This window comes from Bolinopsis microptera, chromosome 5, assembly GCF_026151205.1.
Source record: "Bolinopsis microptera isolate Bmic1 chromosome 5, MBARI_Bmic_1.0, whole genome shotgun sequence".
Taxonomy (NCBI): Eukaryota; Metazoa; Ctenophora; class Tentaculata; order Lobata; family Bolinopsidae; genus Bolinopsis; species Bolinopsis microptera.
This window is the reverse complement of record NC_087076.1, coordinates 19,206,746-19,224,423: the sequence shown is the minus strand read 5'-3', so window position 1 is coordinate 19,224,423 and position 17,678 is coordinate 19,206,746. Positions and strand designations below refer to the sequence as shown.

At 39.9% G+C, this 17,678-nt stretch overlaps 1 long non-coding RNA gene across 1 annotated transcript; it reads left to right on the top strand.

Annotated features, from left to right (window-relative positions):
- Positions 1-15,003: 15,003 nt before the first annotated feature.
- Positions 15,004-16,472, top strand: LOC134815959 (uncharacterized). The gene is made up of 4 exons (XR_010160330.1): positions 15,004-15,042; positions 15,453-15,514; positions 16,138-16,186; positions 16,314-16,472. It is a non-coding gene; the product is annotated as an uncharacterized LOC134815959 (long non-coding RNA).
- The last annotated feature ends 1,206 nt before the right edge of the window (positions 16,473-17,678 follow it).

Genomic DNA, 17,678 nt, shown 5'->3' with positions numbered 1-17,678 from the left:
CCACACCTTGTCAGCAGCAGAGGGGAGATTAACAGGGAAGTTAGTCTTAAATGAGCAGAAGCTGAGGTGGTATTCTGGAGTAGAGGTGAAGTAGATGTAGACTCCTCCTGCAGTCCATCCCTCAGCAGAGTAGAAGTACACCTTCACCTCATCGTCACTCCCCAGCACACTATTAGTTTTAATTTCTAAAGGTGTCGACTCAAGATCCCACTCTATTTCCACCTCACGTTTCACTGGTATTGGTAACCAACCTGTTAATTGTATGTTTAACTCATGACTACTGAGCAACGATTAATGAATATCATGAATTTAAAGAAGAGGTGTTCTAGCAAAATTGTAAAGGAATTGTATGAATGTCGCCCATAGTTTATTCTCAGAATTTAAGGGCCCGACCATACTATGACTGTTGTCACCAAGTTATTGTTACTTTGTTAAACCAATGCTTGTTGTTATTAGTCACCTGGTTGTGGTCCGTAGTAATCAGATGCTGTGTCGGAGTTAGAGAACTCTATCTTTGCCACGTCCCTGTTCCAGAACACGCTCCACCTTGTTTCATCACACGTTGAATCAGAGAGCAGTATGCTGAGCACCTCTACCTCGTTACAGTGTATCACTACTCTGACATCTGCAGTTCTGGTTATACGCCACACCTTGTCAGCAGTAGAGGGGAGATTAACAGGGAAGTTAGTGAAGGATGAGCCGCACCCGTTGAGGTTGTATTGTGGAGTAGAGGTGAAGTAGAGCAAGACTCCTCCTGCATACTCTCCCCCAGCAGAGTAGAAGTCCACATACACCCTATTGTCACTCCCCAGCACACTATTAGTTCTAATTTCTAAAGGTGTCGACTCAAGATCCCACTCTATTTTCACCTCACGTTTCACTGGTAACCAACCTGTTAATTGTATTTTTAATTCATAGTTTATTCTCAGAATTTAAGGGCCTGACCATACTATGACTGTTGTCACCGTGACTGTTGTCATAGTGCGGTCAGATGTAATGCCAGCTGGCACGACAGTCATGACCAGAGGCACGTAGTGTGTTTAGAGGGCGTGCCAATGATACGTGACAACTCGTCGTCTACAGTCTATTCAGTACTCGTGCCAACTGTCATGGATAACGTGACGTCACGATTACCTAATAAGGTCAATATTTTGCATGATATGGACATTTGCAGTGCAGAGTGCAAAGATAGTACAGACAGATCCGTCTGAAAAAATCGATCTACTGGCAAAGATAGTAGAGACAGATCCGTCTGAAAAAATCGATCTACTGACACAAGAAGCTTCCAAAGAATTTATGACGTTTTTTGGTTACATTTTTAGGTTTCATTCGGCTGACCAATTTTTCCAGAATTTTCCACGTGTCTTAAGGCCACATTTTGCCATTTTTTACCTCCTTTCTTGTTTGTCAAATATCTTCAGCTGTAAACATCGTAGAAGGTTACGAATTAATAAAGGGTGATTATCATATCGACGAGAAACACTTTTGTCAGAAAAATGTTCATGTCAGACAATCAGATAATTGGATAATTACTAACTTACTAACTAGCTGATGACCAAAAATAATAAAAATGTTTATTGGCTCAAAATAATCTGAATTTTTTGAAACACGGGGAAAGGTAGGTTTTAGGAAAACTTCGAAAATTGTTCTTATGGACATTTTTTGAGACTTGAGAAAATTTCGAACATTTTAAATTTTTTTTCGCCAAAAATTTTTTCGAAGCTCTAATGCAGTCGTCCGTGTGGGAAGCAAATGTATTAAAACCACTAAACCACCCGGCCGACGTGACAGCACTTACTTTTTACTATTTTTATTCCGATTGTCATAGTATGTTTAGAGGTCGAGCCTAAAATCATGTGTGTTAAGAGGCCGTGCCTGTACTCGTAATATTATTGCTTAAAGTTAATGTAGAGCATAAATATTAAATAGATGTATACCCAACCGGCAAAGTTCGTTGGATTAACGTTGTTTGAAGGTTGTAGTTTACACTTTGCAAGATTGGGTTTGAAACGTTGTGTACAAGTTGATTAAACGTTGCATCACCAACGTTGGAAATGAGTTAGCTTTTAAAGGTTAATGTAACGTATTTGGTACAACGTTGTATGTACGTTATCAGAAAAACTATAAGACAACGTTGTAATTGAAACGTGTTAATAACGTACTTAAAAAGTTCGTTGGATAAACGTTGTAATTTACACTTTGCAACATTGGGTTTGAAACGTCGTGTACAAGTTGATTAAACGTTGCATCACCAACGTTGGAAATGAGTTAGCTTTTAAAGGTTAATGTAACGTATTTGGTACAACGTTGTATCCACGTTATCAGAAAAAACTATACGAAAACGTTGTAATGAAAACGTAACTCATGACAATCCTTCAATGGTAGCTTCGGAGTGGTGAATTGATCCAGAGAATTGGGCTCCTGCTCGTTCTACGACTCTGGCTAGGGATTTTAGCCTTTGGAGAGGGACGTTCAGCTCCGGAGTAGACGATGATTGGGTTGATTAAACGTTGCATCACCAACGTTGGAAATGAGTTAGCTTTTAAAGGTTAATGTAACGTATTTGGTACAACGTTGTATCCACGTTATCAGAAAAAACTATACGAAAACGTTGTAATAAAAACGTAACTCTCCCTCTCCCTCTCCCTCTCCCTCTCCCTCTCCCTCTCCCTCTCCCTCTCCCTCTCCCTCTCCCTCTCCCTCTCCCTCTCCCTCTCCCTCTCCCTCTCCCTCTCCCTCTCCCTCTCCCTCTCCCTCTCCCTCTCCCTCTCCCTCTCCCTCTCCCTCTCCCTCTCCCTCTCCCTCTCCCTCTCCCTCTCCCTCTCCCTCTCCCTCTCCCTCTCCCTCTCCCTCTCCCTCTCCCTCTCCCTCTCCCTCTCCCTCTCCCTCTCCCTCTCCCTCTCCCTCTCCCTCTCCCTCTCCCTCTCCCTCTCCCTCTCCCTCTCCCTCTCCCTCTCCCTCTCCCTCTCCCTCTCCCTCTCCCTCTCCCTCTCCCTCTCCCTCTCCCTCTCCCTCTCCCTCTCCCTCTCCCTCTCCCTCTCCCTCTCCCTCTCCCTCTCCCTCTCCCTCTCCCTCTCCCTCTCCCTCTCCCTCTCCCTCTCCCTCTCCCTCTCCCTCTCCCTCTCCCTCTCCCTCTCCCTCTCCCTCTCCCTCTCCCTCTCCCTCTCCCTCTCCCTCTCCCTCTCCCTCTCCCTCTCCCTCTCCCTCTCCCTCTCCCTCTCCCTCTCCCTCTCCCTCTCCCTCTCCCTCTCCCTCTCCCTCTCCCTCTCCCTCTCCCTCTCCCTCTCCCTCTCCCTCTCCCATTAGAGGTGGATTGATCAATCCATCCCTCCCTATCAGTGACAATCCTTCGAGGTGGTAGCTTCGGAGTGGTGAATTGATCCAGAGAATTGGGCTCCTGCTCGTTCTACGACTCTGGCTAGGGATTTTAGCCTTTGGAGAGGGACGTTCAGCTCCGGAGTAGACGATGATTGGGTTTCCGTCAATATATTCTGAGTAAAGGACAGCTGATCCTAGAGGACAGCTCGATCCGCCGCCTTCCTCTTCGAAGAGGAATGATTGTGCTCCTCATGTCCAGTGGAGAGGGTCTTGTCGCGCGAGAGCAAAGGCACTTCAGACTCCAGTTCTGTGAGCATCTCCAGTCTTTGGGTGCAACTGTCGTGTTGACAATCTGACATGACGAATCAGAACACGTCACTGATTGGGAGCCTATTAATGGCCTGTTAAGGTGTGGGAAATGAGTGCAACTGTTGGTAGGCATGTATAGTTACCTTGGTCGGACCCCTCAGCAGTTCTCCATAACAGCAAGCAAACAACGAACGGGATTATCACCTTCATAGTTACATGATTCCAATATCCTACATACAGCTTTGGTTCAGACAAATTATATTGTATTGCTATCTGGAAAACACACAAATGCAAATGAAAACTCGCAAACATTAACCCTCGTAACAAGAATTGCACAGTTTTTTCTCGTAGGATTATGTTGAAATAAATAACACGCCCCAAATATTGTTGAAAATATGAATTTGGAAACGATCTACTGTTATTAGTAGATTTGCTTTCGTGGAAATGTGTGACTTACACAATGTAATAAAGCAAAAATTAATAGTCTGGGTTATTATCGCCCTCAGTCAATGAAGATGTAGTCAATATCAACATAATGAAAACGTATGGAGATTGGACGGATAAGGAGAAGATTGAACAAATATGTAGATTGGGGCCACTATCTAGGCAGAACTCTGGAGAAAACACATGAAACAACTCTGTAAACAACAAAATGTTGTTTGCTTGAACTACCCATAACCTGTACTTCTTCGATCTTAGCAGGGCTTAGGCATTAAAACAAAGATCACTATTCTACTAAAACAAAGATAAGTTGCTCGTATCGAGAAAAAACGGTAGACTCACAAACCGTATGTACAAATGTATAGTATACACCTATAACCATAACGATGGCTTAGTGCCAATACTTGTTGTCTGACCTGTGGCCACATTAACGACCTGTGTCCCTTCTTCCTACACAAAGATAGATCCTAATTCTCCTCAGGTGGCAAAGATCTCAGTTCTGATGGTCGGAGAGATATCACCCTACAGAACAAAAGCTCACACGCAAACAAGGAAAGATCTACGACACCATCGTCCGATGAAGTGTGTAAACCACTAAATAGGCTTAACAAGAGTGTAGCTGCTTGCCAATCAGACTTAGCACTATGTAAGGTGCAGTAAGGTGCAGTAAGGTGCAGTAAGGTGCAGTAAGGTGCAGTAAGGTGCAGTAAGGTGCAGTAAGGTGCAGTAAGGTGCAGTAAGGTGCAGTAAGGTGCAGTAAGGTGCAGTAAGGTGCAGTAAGGTGCAGTAAGGTGCAGTGAGGTGCAGTAAGGTGCAGTAAGGTGCAGTATAGTAACATTTGTAAGGTGCAGTATAGTAACATTTGTAAGGTGCAGTAAGGTGCAGTAAGGTGCAGTAAGGTGCAGTAAGGTGCAGTGAGGTGCAGTATAGTAACATTTGTAAGGTGCAGTATAGTAACATTTGTAAGGTGCAGTAAGGTGCAGTAAGGTGCAGTAAGGTGCAGTAAGGTGCAGTATAGTAACATTTGTAAGGTGCAGTATTATAGTAACCTTATAATGCCTGGTATCCTTAGAATGTTGTTCATGCCTTTGTTCTGCATTATGATATTCTGGCAGAGTCCAGGGAGGACAATTTTTAATATGAATAGCTTATGTATTATGTAAGTCATATTATAATCACGGTGACCTTTGAGGTACTGCAGTTCATACTTACCACAAGTACTGTGCTCATGGTGGAATAAAGTAGATTATTCACTAAAAGTATTGTTAAAACTTTCCCATAGCTTCAGTTTATGATACAGGCTGATATGCTGAATGTACACACATATTGGAAAAATGAAGTTAACAACGATCATAATATTCTTATCTAGCCTGGTAAAAATAATATTCTTATCTAGCCTGGTAAAAATAATATTCTTATCTAGCCTGGTAAAAATTATATACTTATCTAGCCTGGTAAAAGTAAACACGGGTGCTTAAAAATGTAAAAGTAGGCCACTAGCTGCGAGGCTGGACTCGAAGGATAAGAGAACGGACAGGTTTTGTTAGACTCGTTTATGTGAACCTAGGCTGTTGAATAATACGAGGGTGAGATGCCGGTAGCAGACGAAAAATGTGGGCCCCATTTGTTTAACAATGGCGCCCACGCCCGAGTAAAGATCGCACCTAGAGGGTGCTCCAAGGTGCTCCAGGGTACTTCACGGTGCCCAGTATAACTAAGCAAAATAGTAACGTTGGTGTCCTTGCTCGGGTGGTATATAATTCATCTTACTTGTAACCTGTTATTTGTAACATGTTTACTGAATCCTTAGGATGGTAAGTTTAGGCGTGTGAACTGTTGTGTGTGATTATTGTGTGAAGTGAAGGATAATGATTTGTTAGTGTATAACGTACCATAACTGTGGATAATGATTTAGCCTTCGCGTAGTGAGGTAGTGAGAGAGAGGCCGCCTTAGACTAGTGCAAGTGTTTACTGTCTAAATCATGCCCCATACTATTGAGGCAGCTTGAACCCAGGAAGCTTTATTCCACTATGACGTTAACAATGTTCATTGTTCATGCATAGTGCATAGTGCATACGGAGTATTTTAAAGTCGCCGTTTTTTTTGTGTGGACGAAATATCAAGGAAGTTATAAACATATTTCATATAAAATAATATAAAACATCCGCATCCATACTATACAAACTGGTAGATTCGTGTAGTGTTATTGAGTCTCATGATTTGATAGTTCTTTTATTCAAATTTTTGATTGTTTCTGAATAGACTCAGTGAAGACAGATTCTAATGGAAATAAATAGCTGAATAACGTATCGACATTTCTACGTCTTACTCATATTCTAAAATAGTATTAATTCAATTATAACGATCAATATGTACGACGAAATTTATTTCAAACAAAGTAAAATAGTATTTAACGAAATCAGAGTTATATGAACATAAAACTGACAACATTTTATCAAATAGGGCTCATCTGAAAATTAACGAATAGCGTGACGTGTACATGAGATAAAAGATTAAAAGAGATAAAAGAAATTAATGGACAGCAGAGAATGAAATAAAATGAAATGAGGTATTTATATCCCGCTCATATGATTAACCAACAACACAAGGAAGGTGGTTAACCATGTCAGAGCGGCTGACTGTGAGTGATGTGAGCAAATGTGTAAAAGTGAACTAAAGTATAACTCATCATAAGGCAAAGACAAAATTAAAACATCTTTTATTGTAAACCACACTAAACTAAATAGAAGCAGAAACCATACAGTACATGTAGGTATAATAAAGGTTAGTACAGTGACATAATCAATCAAGAAAGAATCAGATCCAAGTAAGTAAGAGATCAAGGCATAAAATGGAGTGCGGTAAAAAAATAAAAATAAAAGCCAATGTGTCTTGCAAAGTGAAGATAATGGAAAGAAAAACATCAGAACTGATTATATAAATGATTCTTTAACATTCGCTTGAAACAGTTGGTATCAGTGATACATCTCAACATCAGGGGAAGAGAGTTCCATGCAATCGGTGCATGGCTTGAGTAACGTCTGTCATCAACTTTGGATCTTTTATTCTTTGGTACCTTGAGCATGAGATGGTCATCAGGTCTCTTCGACCTGGTCATGGTCATGGTGTTTGAGAGTTCTTTATCCACTACATCCACATCCAGTAGTGCTTTGAGGTAATCAGGTGCAGTACCGTGAACTGATTTGTGGGTTAAAAGACAAACTTTAAAGAAGATTCGTTGGTCTATAGGGAGTATGTGGGCCTTCTTATAGAAGGGAACCAAGTCCGTGGTCCTCTCTTCTATGTTATAGATGAAACGAACTGCCCCATTAAGGGTTGATCTAAGTTTGTTCAATCTGGTCTTGGGTAGATTCATGTAAAGAGAATTACAGTAGTCTAATTTAGATATGACCAGTTGTTTCACCAGCATCAATTTAATGCCTTCATCAAGGTAACGACCAATGGTTCTTAGATTCATCATTGTCCAGCTGCATTTCCTTTTGACATTATTGATCTGTCTTTCCATATTTAGAGTTTCATCAAATTTGACACCCAGACTCTTCCAGCTGTCTCCTTTACACTCCGTAGGCAGAATTTCAGTGCTTCCAAATTGCAGTCTGACACTGAGTTCACACTTTTTTAGAACATGGCTCTTTCCTAACACCAGTAGTTCTGTCTTTGTTTCGTTCAGTTTCATGTAGTTGTTCACCATCCATGCTTTTATCTCTGCAAGACATTTGTTTGTTCTGTCTTGGACATAAATGAACTGTACCACACGGTTTGGTTTAAATGAGATGTACAGTTGAGAATCATCTGCATAGAGCTGTATATCAAGACCATATTTGGCCGCAATTTTCTGGAGAGCTTTGATATAAAGGATGAAAAGAATAGGCCCCAAGAGTGATCCCTGGGGAACTCCAAACAGCAGCTCCAAGAAAGATGAAAGAGTATCATCAATCTTAACACAGAAGTGTCTTTTCTCAAGGTAGGACTTTATCCATTGCAGTGCACTTCCAGTAATTCCATAGTCCTTCATAAGCTTTTCCAATAAGACTGTGTGGTCAATGGTATCAAATGCTGCACTTAAGTCGAGAAGTACAACTATAACAACATTCCCAGCTTCAATTTCTTTGTTTAGATCATCACACATTCTAACAAGTAATGTTTCACAGCTATGATTAGGGCGATATCCAGATTGGACTTTTGAGTAAAGGCTATGGTTCGTTAGATGGACATTAAGCTGGTTTAGTACAATTCTCTCTAGGATCTTAGAGAAGGCAGAAAGGTTAGACACTGGTCGATAGTTACTGAGAATATCAACATCAGCATTTTCCTTCTTCAAAGTCGGTTTGATGACTGCTTTCTTCATATCTGAGGGAAAGACTCCAGTCTTCAAGGATGAGTTCAATACATGAAGTAAAAAAGGTGTTAGTTCATCGACGCAGTTTTTTAAGAGAAATGCTGGGATCGGATCCAAGCAGCAGAACTTGTTGGACATCTTTGATACCAGGTCTTTGAGTTCATCAGCTGTTATCTCAGAGAAATTATCAAAGATGCAGTCTTTATCAAGAACAGGATCTTTGTCTTTGTCTTTGTCTTTGTCTTTGTCTTTGTCTTTGTCTTTGTCTTTGTCTTTGTCTTTGTCTTTGTCTTTGTCTTTGTCTTTGTCTTTGTCTTTGTCTTTGTCTTTGTCTTTGTCTTTGTCTTTGTCTTTGTCTTTGTCTTTGTCTTTGTCTTTGTCTTTGTCTTTGTCTTTGTCTTTGTCTTTGTCTTTGTCTTTGTCTTTGTCTTTGTCTTTGTCTTTGTCTTTGTCTTTGTCTTTGTCTTTGTCTTTGTCTTTGTCTTTGTCTTTGTCTTTGTCTTTGTCTTTGTCTTTGTCTTTGTCTTTGTCTTTGTCTTTGTCTTTGTCTTTGTCTTTGTCTTTGTCTTTGTCTTTGTCTTTGTCTTTGTCTTTGTCTTTGTCTTTGTCTTTGTCTTTGTCTTTGTCTTTGTCTTTGTCTTTGTCTTTGTCTTTGTCTTTGTCTTTGTCTTTGTCTTTTCCTTCCTTCTCAATGGCTTGTCTGATGGTTGCAACCTTTTCAGCGAAGAAATCTTTGAAATCTTCTGACAGTTTCACAGGATCCTTGTAGTTTGGAAGGTTTTGGGTGTCATTTCCTAAAAGCCTGTTGACTTTTTTGTACAACGCTTTAGTATCCCCTGAAGAGGACCTAAGAGAGGTTTTGTGGTGAGCGCATCTTTTGACAAACTCTAGTCGGGAAAACTCATCTCTTAGCTTAACATAATCCAATCTCAGGTACTCAGATCTTGCACTGTCTATATCATCAACTTTATCTTTTCTCCACGCACGTTCAGCAGTTCTTCTCTTTCGCCTGAGAATACGAAGTTCCAGGTCTAACCAAGGCATTGGCTTCTTAGTAATCTTCTTTTTTATGTAAGGACAGTGTTTATCCATTAACTGAGTGAGCACGGTGTTGTAAAGGACAACAGCATCATTCGGAGACATGTCTTTAGGGAAGTTTGTCAGTTTTGAAATTAAAATATCTTCTTTAAACTGTTCTGTATCAATTAAATTAAAGTTTCTGTAGTTCATGAATTTTGCGTCTTCTTTGGTCTTTGTCTTGCTGTCTGCATCGAAGAGGACAAGGAAGTGGTCAGATTTGGTTCTAGAGGGACAGATTTCGAATGAAGTCAGTTTTTCCTTGAAGGATCGGTTAGTCACTACAAGATCTAGGGTTCCACCTTGGTCATGGGTTGGTTCAAGGGGAACGTGTTGGTATAGATCATACTCCTCCAGGAGTTGGTAGAGCTTCTTTGGGTAGTGTTCTTCAGGCTTTTCCATGTGAAAGTTGAAATCTCCAGCAATGATGGGGAAGCCAGGTTTGACTGTGAGGTCTTTAAGGTAGTCTTCGAATTCTTCTAAAAAGGCACACTCCGTGTACCGAGCCTTCTTGGTATAAGGAGGCCGATACAAGTTCACAAGTCTCACAATATCTTGTTGAGATTGTAGCAGTGATTCCATCACTTGGAAGGATTTGTACTTCATGACCTTACTATTACACTTTAACTGGAGCACATCACGAAATAGCATAGCTATACCTCCTCCTCCTCTGTGTTTTCTTGGATCCGAGAGTATATTCCAACCAAGGTCTTTGATCTCCTTTATCTTAGCTGTGTTTCCATCACGAAAGAAGGTTTCTTGTACAAAACAGATGTCACAATCAACTTCTTGAAGATGCTCTAACACTCCGACTGTTTTGTTCACTAGGGATCTAACATTGAACGTTCCAATCCTTAAACTCTTCCTAGGCGTAGTTTGGTCTCCTTTGTCTTCTGTATGTACCAGTTTTTTGCATTCTCACATCCTGCTGTCCTATTCATTATTCCAGTCCGTTCTCTTACATACGAGGGACATAGGTTATCAGAGGCTTTATGGGTCTTTGCTGAGTTCTTCTCCGAGTGTTTACTACTTTTGGCGCAGTTAGAGCACTTTATCTTTTTTTTACATTATTTTCACTCTTGTTATTACAATCTTTCGACTTGTGGCTTCCTGCACAGAAGAAACATGTTGGGTCTTTATCTTTGGCTTTAAAGTACATGGAATTGGCCATGTGACCAAATTCCTGGCAATGATAACATTGAATGACATGAATTCGGTCTGTGACATGGTGTTCCCTGAGGTCAATGTGTATATAGTCTCTGTTTTGTCTGATTAACTCACGCATTGCTGCAGTGACACGGATGACAGCCGATTTCTCAATCTCATCGAAGAAAACCACTTTTACTGCATCGTCTTTTCCAGAAGAGGACTTCAGTATTTCATTCTTTTCCAAAAGTTTCTCTAGCAATGTCTCCTTGTTTGTGATGTCAGAGGGAATATTCCGAATAGACAATTTGGGGTCCAACTTCTTTGCTGGTTCGGATTTTGATGATACTTTGTATTTATCTTGAGATTTAAATACTGTCTCAGCTTTCTGAAGTTGATCCCTGGTCACAAATTTGAAAGTTGCAGTACTTCCGGACACTGTATAGTTCTTCACTGGGTTGACTTTAAGGGAACCTTTCATTTCCTTTTCATCCTCCTTTGTAATGGGTTCTTCAGAACTCCCAGTCTTTTTCTCCACTGTGAGAATGTGTTTTTCTGCGAGCTTCGTTTCTTCTTGAGTCTTCTTTTCTTTGGGTAGTGTTGCCACCACTGAAGTCAATAAATCGGGTAGTATTGTAGGGAGTACTTCTGCTAGTACCTCTTTGAGCTGTGTCTTTATAATTTCTTTGAAATCTGGTGATTCCTGTTTGGTAGAAGTTGTGGCTTGTTTTGTTCCTAGAACAGTTTTTGTTAGTTGAAGAGCATTTTTGGAGAAAGTGTAAATATCCTGGATAACGACAAGCATTTCTGGTTTGGAAAATGAACCTAAAAGGTCCCCACTAACCGCGGATTCAATAGTTATCTTAATCTTGTTATCTTTATCATCTTTCTTACCTTTAAACTTCAGTGTAGTGCAGTTTATCTTTTCCAATTGTTCCTCCATCTTTTTCAGGTCCAACTCCATCTTTTCCATGTTAAACACCCTGCTACAAAGATCAAGGACCGAAAGACAAAATGACAAATTGTCAGTTCTTAAAAAAGCTAAACAACTGCTTTGTAATAATTCGATACCTCAAATTATTTGTTATATAGTAGAAGTGAAATTTAAACGAAAATATTACTATTTACACGTCACTTAAAAACTGTGTTAGATTGTTCAACTCTGTTTTGTCGTTGAGTGTTGGTTTCTTTTCAACTAAAAATCGGGCTTCTTTAATCTTTCTGTTGATGAGTGATGTTCCTCTGTCTACGATTTGAAGTTTTAGCTTTAGGGGGCCTGTGTACTGAGGGTGACTTTCCTATGTCGATCTTCTTGTAGACGTTTCCATTGTCGAGGTGAGTTGTAGTTGTCCTGATGTGATCTTCCTTGGGCATTACTACAAACTCTGCTGTTTTGTCAGCGACGAAAATTTGAAGGTCTTCAACACCTACAGGATAATCTGGGCAAACAAAAGTACATACACAAGTTAACTAAAACTCTAGAAGACGATGTTAACTCAACATTCAAGAACATTGCCAAGAGTCGTAATCTCCCTCAAGATGTTACTAACCTGTTAATGAGCCATCACACCACCCTCGCTACTGCAAGAGTGATGCTTAAAACCCACAAGTACACAAGTGAGCAGATCAAGACCCTTAACCCTGACTGCAACTCCCCTTTTCACAAAATCCTTTGCTTTGTCTGTCACATTCTATCTCCTCTGATGAATCTAGTACCTTCACATTTGAAAAACACTCACGATTTTCTTCAAAGGATTAGAAACAACACACCAAATGATCTGAAGAGTCTTACTTTCTTCACAGCAGACGTCGAAGCTTTATACACCAACATCAACGTACTAACAGCAATAGAAGATGTCATGGAATTTGCTAAAGAAAATAGACAGTCAATCAGTACATACGGTCTCCATCTCTCTGATTTACAAGAACTACTAGAGACAACCCTACTACCCCAGGAAAGTCATATTATGTCTACAACAATCAAGTCTATCTACAGCTTCTTGGATTGTTCATGGGAACCAACCCTGCACCTATACTAGCTACTGTCAAGATCTGGAAAAACTTTCCATCTGCGTAGACCTGAGGATAACACTGCCCACCTACAGCAGGTTTACGACGACCTAAACGGAGCCACCACCAACAGACGAAAAGCTCAGCAACTTTGCAATCTCATCGAACAACAAGACCCTGACAAACTTATCAAACTAACTGTAGACTACCCTGACAATCAGCACAACTTTGTTCCCTTCCTAAACACGGAAATAAAGATCGACTCAGATGGAATAGTACATTCTAGACTCTATAGAAAACCACAGAAAAAGCCACTCACCCTCCACTACAACTCTCATCATACAACACGTACAAAGAATGCTACTGTTGAGAGTATGTACAACACCGCAGAGGCAGTCTCTAACAACAGAGAAAACGAGAAGTACTCCGAAAAGATGATAGATCAACTTCTCATTAACAACGGCTACACTGATAGAGTCTTAGAAACCATAAAGAACAAAAGAAAACGTAGAAAGAGAATCAATCAGAACAAAGACCAAGACGGATCGATTCTCAAACTACCTTATGCCAACGAAGCTACTAGTCGCAAATACAGAGATGCTGTCAGACATAGTGGACTCCCCATCAAAATTGTCGATAAACCTGGACGGAAACTGAAGGATCTCCTTACAGACTCCAACATAAAACTGCAGAACATGCGCAGCTTTAACCGACGGAGAATGCACCACAAAAAACACCGTCTACCACATCACTTACGAAGTAGACAATTGCACCGAGAACTATGGTGGGGAAACATACAGACCACTCAAGTGCAGGTTCGACGAGCATTACCGTAGTGCGGCAAACCCAACAGCAAAATCTTACGGAATAAGCCACTAGCAAAGCACTACAGGGAAAGTCACCCTCAGCACACAGGCCCCCGGCCCCCAAAACTAAAACTTCAAATCGTAGACAGAGGAACATCACTCATCAACAGAAAGGTTAAAGAAGCCCGATTTTTAGTTGAAATGAAACCAACACTCAACGACAAAACAGAGTTGAACAATCTAACACAGTTTTCAGTTGAGTGACGTGTAAATAGTAATATTTTCGTTTAAATTTCACTTCTCTTGTTGGCGTTCTAAGAATTTACTTCTTTCCCTACTATTTTATATAACTAAGAATAAACTCGGGTTCTCAAGTAATATTATAGATGAAGATCAAGAACGTACTATATTAACTGACAAACGTAACTTAACCAAGTACTAAAGTCCCGGATACAGTTGTGTCCCGTTGTGCCTCATCAGTTAGGGTCCCTGTACCCTTATTATTTGTTCCCTTGATCCCTTGTTTACTGATAGTCCCCCTTTGATGAACTGAGCTTGTCGATGCTGTGAGCTGGGTTTTGAAGTGCGATGCTATTCTCGTGACTTGTGTCGTAAGTGTCACGTGCTTGGAGTCCCGTCAAACAACTAAATATCTGACACTACTTATCGGTGCTAAGTTAATTTATCGTTCGATCCGTAACGGCCTCCCCTCATTGAATTGCTATGTTCGTCCCCTTCTGTTGATCTCAGAACCTCGTAAATTGTTCGGTCGTATTTAAATTCTCCCTCCTATCGTCTAAGCATATACTTTGATTGGTCCCTTTGACTATCACGTGTCCTCTTGACGTCTTGACCGAATGCATTATGTGTCCTAAACTTATTACTCTCCTTAACTTATAGCACCTGTTCTGTCACTAGAGCGTAAAATGGAGCATCCATGAAGTTAAGTGCCTATGAAAGTGAAGTGAAGTACTATTACATCTCGGGTGACTTAAGATACTATGACGTCATATTGAAATACCCAACACCACTCCCTTCTTTTTTGTTGTAAACGTATCCCGTGGTGCTTTTTATGTCCCTCTATTGCACATCACCCCTTTTCTTTTTTGTTTATTGCACTTGTACTGGTATTCTTTTTGATTAAGAATTTAAAGTATTTAAAGAGTTTAAATCATAACATAATCACAAAATATCTGTCACAATTAAGATGACGGATAGAAAGATAAATCTTTATTGAAAAGCCCATCTTGTAAAATAATTGCACCATTAGGGTTTATGTATTCAAGTCTTTAATCAATTTTTACAGTTTTGTGAATAACACCATTAGGGCAAACGTCCATTGTTCCATATCGGTCCATTTTCGTTGAAGATGAGATAGTGAGCTGTTAGTTGTTTCTTTTGCTTGTTTGTAAATTGTGGCTTTTAACCCCAAATTTATGTTAATAATCTAATACCAAACTGTAGTTCGTCTATTTACTGACTGACCCCGACCTGTTTTATTAATCAGTGGTGATAATGTTTATCAGTACAATTCCGATGTTATCAACCCTGATAGCTGCTGATTACATGACTTGGTGAGTAAATTCATTATTGTTTTACCCTTTACTCATTTGTTCAGCATTATACTTTCTCAGTCCCTAGTGATTCGAAAAGTTGAGTTTATCGATACCCCGTTTTTACCCCATATATCAATGCATTTCTGAAAGTACTGAATCCCTATACTTATTGATATCATTTTACAGGTCATGATGATTTTAATCATTTATATGATTATTTTGGGGAGTGCTAACTCCCTGTTCTGTTTTGATGAACAGGGAAATCCCGCCCCTTGTGCCGGGAATTATTGTTATAGGTAATAATCTTCGTATCAAATTTACTGCTATAGTTTAACCCTGTTTTTCGGATTCCCTTATTTTCACAATTGTTTTAAACTGATTCTTCCCTTTTGATGATTCTTGCATCAATTCCAATATCCCCTTTTCAGACCCCGCTTCCCTGACATGCGTTGGGTTCACTACGGGTGTGGGTCCTGTCCTCGGGAGAAAGGTATGTAAATTATTCTAATAAAATTTCAGTTGTTGATGAGGCGGCACTGTTTTTCCAAATTTGCCGTCTAATTTTTGCTTTTCTTTCTGATAACCTTTCTTTGCTTTCTAGACCCGCAATACATTCAATCACATTTTTTAACCTCCCTTCGTATTTGATACATCTTCTTTCTTGTTCCCCTACATCTGCCCATTGTTCGTTAATAAATTTTTCATACTCCTCTTTGTCAATCCCGTGTAAATTTTTTAAATCTGTAAAAGTAGGCACCCTTGTATTTCTAAAATACCAATACGGTTTGTATGGTCCTTGTGGCCCCTTGTAGGTCCATTTTAAGCATTTCCACATGAACATAAATTTCCCATCTTTTGTTAAATCTGTCCCCATAAGAAAGTTTGTTTGACCAGCCGTAAAATTGATTTCGGCAATTCCCCTTTCAACTCTTCTGTTTCTTTATCGTATTTGCCCTCTTTATCCCTGATTATTTTCCCTACAATCGATTCAAAGTGTTTATTCACCCGTCTTAATTCTAGTAATGTGTTTTCTGTTACCCCAAATAAAATCATTTCCCACAATTCAAAAGGTAAAGTTTCCGCTTTCATAATGCTAAAATAATCGTTTATCAGGGGCAAATCTTCGTAATTGCCGCACTTGCGAGGAGGACCTCTGCAATAAGTAAGTTAACAAACGAAACATTTTGATTTCTAATTTATTTTCGAACCGATTTTTTTTTTTTTTTTTTTTTTTTTTTTTTTTAATTTTTTTTTTACCCGATATCAATTTTAATCGAATAAAATTTCAGGAGGCTCGTTCCTGAACCAGTTGTGGTCCCTGCGGCTCCCCCTCCAGCCCCCTCTGGGGCCAGCGGAAAGTTTTTTAGTCCCGGACTGTTTTTTCTCGTATTTTTAATTGTTAATTTTTAATGTAAAATTTTAATGTATATTTTAATTTTCCGTAGTTATCCCTTGTTTTTAATCTCGTCTTTGTGTTCAAATTCCCTTTAAATTCCCCTTCAAAATCCCATCAAAACTAATCTGATTTTGATAACTCGTCCTGCACGTCTCCAATCTTGTAAAACTTAACCGGCCGTGTCTCGTCACTTTGCGTTTTGCTAGCGGCTCTCTTTCTCAACTCTGTCCCTCCTGAGGTTGTGGTTTCTCCTATTTTATCTGTTATCTCTTCCCTTTTCTCTTCTAATTTCGCTAGCTCTATGTCCCCCTTTTCTTCATCGTCACAATTTCTAGTTTCCCCTGGCATATAACCGGCTCTGCTCTTTGTTTTACAATAACAATATGACCCGAGGCACCCGATAAATGTGGCACCCAGTACCCACATGATTGCATTAATCACAGTTAATACTTTGTTAGTCCCTGGTTCTAAACTAGCATTCTGTAGTTCCCTTAACGCATTTTCTTGTTCATCCAAATTGTCCCTTAGCTTCCCGAAATCGGCCGTTTTGAATTGTTCGAATTTGCCGTCAAGATATGATTCCCACTCTCTAGGATTTTCCAATGTCAGCGTTTTAACATATATCGGATCTTGTATCGCTTTAATCAATATTCCGTCCGCCGAAATTTCGAAATAGTTTGTATAATTCAAAAATTTTACCCCTGCTCCCTTTAGAACAGTCACGTATTTATCTGGGCTCGCTTTGGTAGTAGCTTGCAAGTTGTTCATTACTCTCACCATGGCACCCCCTGTCGTTTGAATGTTTCGTGTTACACATCTTTCTTTATACAATTCACAAGTAGTGTGTTCCCCTGCCAGGCATTTTACCACCGCGTTCATGGACGCTGACTCAAGACCCTGTTTTCTTAAGCACAGACGTATACTTCCCCGTTCCTGGCAGTTGTCAGGATCATTTAACCCGTAGAAGTCGTCCCCCTTTTTATACACTATTTCCGGAATTTGAAAATTAGAACAAATTGTCCCATTGATCATACCCACCGATTGTGCCTTATACATAGTGTAAACTTTATGGATTTTTATATTCGGAATCGATATCACCATATGTATGTTATACATATCCCCATCCTTCGTGATTTTAGAAACCCAGGTCCTGCTTAGTCTGTAAAATAGTCCTATATCCCTAGTATATATGGTATCCCTCAATTCTGTGCGATCCAAGATCATTTTAATGTCTGTTTCATTAAAAAGTTTTGGACTT